This window comes from Leucopleurus acutus (assembly GCF_964270905.1).
Source record: "Leucopleurus acutus genome assembly, chromosome: 2".
Classification (NCBI taxonomy): domain Eukaryota; kingdom Metazoa; phylum Chordata; class Mammalia; order Artiodactyla; family Delphinidae; genus Leucopleurus; species Leucopleurus acutus.
Genome location: NC_139143.1, coordinates 130,800,398 through 130,805,160, shown reverse-complemented (window position 1 = coordinate 130,805,160; position 4,763 = coordinate 130,800,398). Strand labels below are relative to the sequence as shown.

Sequence of the window (4,763 nt, the reverse complement as noted above, 5' to 3'; positions counted from 1 at the left end):
CATCTCGGAAACAAAACTTAAGACATTGATTAAGCCCCACTGGTAACTAACTTAGTGACTAATTCAAACGGGCCGGCAGGGGCTAAAGCATAAGGCTTATGACATTAGTACTCAAGGCATCCTAAAGCCTTTATCTGAGCCAACATAACTTACCTAGTTACTTATGCAAACTCCACCCCACAGCTTAGATCTGGAAAAATCAGCGGAGGGTGGGGGAAGGGAGATCAGCAGTCATAACATACTGCATGTCACTCCTTCTGCAGCTATTCCTAGCCAGCACGTGGGAAAGATTTTATTTGTCATTGCATTTCACTTTTCCTTGATCCTCTACTTTCTTAATGGCTGCTTGGATAGCCTCTTGGTTGCCCAGGAGCTGGTGAGGTCCAACAGCATGCAGGTTCTCATCCAGTTCCAGGAGAATGGGGACTCCAGTAGGACAAGTAATGTTGATAATGTCTTCATCTGAGATACCTTCCAGATGTTTCAGGAGATGTTTCAGGAGTGCCTGGCTGCTATTTCTATGAGCAGACATCAGAATGGTTTTACCACTTAATACTTCAGGAGCAATCCTTTCGTTCCAATAAGGAAGGAGCCTCTCCAGAACATCCTTTAAGCTCTCGGATCATGGCAGCTGATCCAAAGGAATGGCACACACTTTGTACCTCCAGTCGTTGTAGATTTCATGGTAGTAAGGATGGGACTCCTCTATGGGTGGTGGGGTCACATTGTAGCTCTTTCTCCACAGCCTCACTTGTTCCTTGCCATGATTCAAAACAATTTGCTCCCTGTTGAGACAGATCAAGGCTCCATAGTGACGCTCATTGAGATGCCAGGAGCTTTCCACGGAAACCTGCTCCTGCCCCAGCTCTTCCAGGATCAGCCAGGCTGTGAGGATGGACCGGTTCAGGATGGATGTGAATACAGGACCAAACTCAAAGTTTAGCACTTTGAGTAGCTGCCCACAGTTCTGAGCTTCTTCCATTCTTTCACTGTTAAGTTTTTGATCCACCCAGCTACAAAAACGGTTCTCTTTATCCCAAGCACCCTCTCCATGTCTTAACATAATCAGTTTGTACTTGGACATACTGATGGCTGAGCTTCTCTAGTGCTTTCCAATGGTCCAGTGTTCAGTGACAGCAATACGTCTGCAAAAAGGCCACCAGCGGCAGGCACTCCTTGGAAGCACTGAGCAGCCAGTGCCTCCCAGGACTCCTCACTGCGGCCGGCGTCAACTCTCTTTTCTAGCCCAGGAGCCAGAAGGGGCAGGTCCTAACAAAAATATTTTCAATATCTTCTAGATGTGAAAAGGAGAAATAGAATCACTGATCCAGGACTTTTAGAATATCCATGGTTAAATTTACTTTGAAGACATCAGTTTTCTATTTCAAAAGCAGCCCCTCATTCTGTGATTTGTAACAAAAATTATTAAAACTAGAAGATGCCTCATATATATGATTTTACATTAAAGATCAAATTTCAGATTTTTGCTTCATAAATTACACAACATGTCATATGGAAAAGGCCAATATTTTGGTTCACTTGTCAATGCTCTCAGTGTTTAATGAAGCAAAGTGTAGCTGTGTTGATATTTTTATTGTGGCACTTGATCATATTTTCATTGGCAGACCCGCAGATGGCCATTTTTAATCCAGAAAATATCTGGCTAGATACATTTTAGTTTTGATCTACTTGTTGTTCACATATGTTTGGAAATCTCTGCTGCCTTTGCTTTCTACAATGGAAGCTTTTTTTTTAATTAATTAATTTATTTTTTTATTTTTATTTTGCGGTATGCAGGCCTCTCACCATTGTGGCCTCTTCCATTGCGGAGCACAGGCTCCCGACGCACAGGCCCAGCGGCCATGGCCCACGGGCCCAGCCGCTCCGAGGCACGTGGGATCCTCCCGGACAGGGGCACGAACCCGTGTCCTCTGCATCGGCAGGTGGACTGTCAACCACTGCGCCACCAGGGAAGCCCCAATGGGAGCTTTTATAATGAAATATTTACATTGACTTCCTAGCTTTTTTGAAAGTCCTCCCCAATCTGCGTCTCAACCTACCTTTCCAAACTTTATTTTACTGCTCCCTTCGTATGTCCTCTGCTTTAGCTAAATTGAACTGATCATCATTCTATATGAAAATATGTCTTTGTTCCTTCATTCCTGGGCCTCCCTTCACTGGAATTTTCCTGACCTCCAACAACTCACCCTAACCCTTATCTCAAGCATTATTGCCACCTATTAAAGTACCATTTGTCCAAAAGGACTAATCTCCAAAATATATAAACAGCTCATGCAGCTCAGTATTAAAAAAAACCACAAACAACCCAATCAGAAAATGGGCAGAAGACCTAAATAGACATTTCTGCAAAGAAGACAGCACGCGAAAAGCTGCTCAACATCACTAATTATTAGAGAAATGCAAATCAAAACTACAATGAGGTATCACCTCACACCAGTTAGAATGGGCATCATCAGAAAATCTACAAACAACAAATGTTGGAGAGGGTGTGGAGAAAAGGGAACCCTTTTTCACTGTTGGTGGGAATGTAAACTGATACAGCCACTATGGAGAGCAGTATGGAGGTTCCTTAAAAAACTAAAAATAGAATTACCATATGACCCAGCGATCCCACTCCTGGGCATATACCCAGAGAAAACCATAATTCAGAAAGACACATGCACCCCAATGTTCATTGTAGCACTATTTACAATAGCCAGGTCATGGAAGCAACCTAAATGCCCACTGACAGACAAATGGATAAAGAAGATGTGGTACATATATACAATGGAATATTACCCAGCCATAAAAAGGAATGAAATTGGGTCATTTGTAGAGATGTGGATGGACCTAGAGACTGTCATACAGAATGAAGTAAGTCAGAAAGAGAAAAACTAATATCATATATTAACACATATATGTGGAATCTAGAAAAATGGTACAGATGAACCAGTTTGCAAGAAAGAAATAGAGACACAGATGTAGAGAACAAACATATGGACACCAAGGGGAGAAATCGGGGCTGGGGGTGGTGGTGGGATGAATTAGGATATTGGGATTGACATATATACACTAATATGTATAAAATAGATAACTAATAAGAACCTGCTGTATAAAAAATAAATTAAAATTTAAAAAATAAAATAAAATAAAGTACCATATGTCTAATCTTTCAACTCCATAAGTGCTGCACTAACTTTTGCAGATTTTTTTCCTTCCTTGAACTCTGGAAGTATTGCCTTATTTCTTAGGACAAATTTCTGTTTACAAACTGTAAGCTTCTTGTTATCTTTCTCCTTTCAGAGTACTTATTCACATACTCTCACTACAACTGTTCAGGAGTGTAGTCACCTCACCTCCTTTCTTCCTTTTCCTGACCCCTCTACTTTGCATCAATCTTTACAACTCTCCTTTCTCTTTTTTAACTTGAACTTCATGGCACTCTTAATATTATTCATACCCCCTAGAGCTTATTTCTTTATTTTAAGCCCAACAATGAATGAATCAATTCATGTTCCCTGTGCCTTATTCTGCTCTGTGGGAAAAAAAAGTAGAAGCCACCAGACAGTCTCCCTGATCCACCTACATGCATCCCATTTTACTAGTAAAGAATTGTTCGTGTGCCAGTCTGAAGAAAATCTCCCCACCTGGCTGTAGATCCCATCTACTCCTATAGTCACAAGTACTTTATCCTTCTCTGATAATTCTATCCTTTCTCTCATACATTCAACTTCTTCTCATTGCCCCAGAGATCTTAAACATAGTCAAATTTATTTAATTAGTTAAACAAACAAAGAGAAACCCAAATCCAAGCTTTATTCTCCCTTTCCTTCCTCTCCAGTTACAGGCTTATCTCTCTTCTTTCCTTTATAGCTAGAAGGTCAGATAGTGAACTATACCCAAGGTCGCGATTTCTTTTGTTCCAACTCACTGCCCTACTCATGCTAACATGCCTTCAATCATCATGATTCCATGAAGTAATTTTCACCAGTGTGACTAATAATTTCATGTTGAGAAAGATAATGGATATGTTTAAAGTACTTATTTCATATCTTTGTAGTATTTGAGCCAATTAACCACTGTCTTAAAACACTTTCCTTCCCTTAATTTCCATGACATGATTTCTCCTAGTTTTCTCGTAACCCTCTGGCTGCTCCTTCCCTGTCTCGTTGGTCGTCTCACCCTCCTTTACCTAGCCATTAGATTTAGAGTTCCTCAAGGTTCAATCCAAAACCTTCTCCTCTCTCATTTAATATTCTCTTCACAGGTAATCTCAACCACACTCAGAGGGGTAATCACCATCAATGCTCATCTCAGCCTCAGATTTCTCACCTGGGCTAGATCTACTACTCTGAGTCTTAGCCAGTCTATTTTCCACACCGTAGCTAGAGAGAGATTTAAAAAATCAGAATCTGAAATTGTCTTTCCAGACCCTGTCCTCCAAATTTTCCACTCCTGATTAAAATTCTTCAATCCTTTCCCTTTGTGATCTTCCCACACTAGGCTTTCTTCACTTCAATCACTCAGGCCTCATTTTGGTTCATAGTGATCACCATGATTTCTCCAATTACTAGTAATTTACACATGCTATTTCTTTTTTCCTAGATGCTCTCCTCTTCTCCCTTTAACTTAAGTACAACTCATCCTTCAAATTTCAACTAAAATAGAACTTTGTCAAGGAAGATTGTCCTGACCTTTCTGACTAGAAGACCCCCTCACTTACATACGGCATATCTCTCCTTCACACCACTTAGAAGAATTGT

General features: G+C 40.7%; 1 pseudogene across 1 annotated transcript; it reads right to left on the bottom strand.

The window, feature by feature from the left end:
- Nucleotides 1–292: 292 nt before the first annotated feature.
- On the bottom strand, nucleotides 293–1,084 carry LOC309957319 (bisphosphoglycerate mutase-like; annotated as a pseudogene). The gene has a single exon. The product of its transcript is annotated as a bisphosphoglycerate mutase-like (transcript).
- Nucleotides 1,085–4,763: the final 3,679 nt, after the last annotated feature.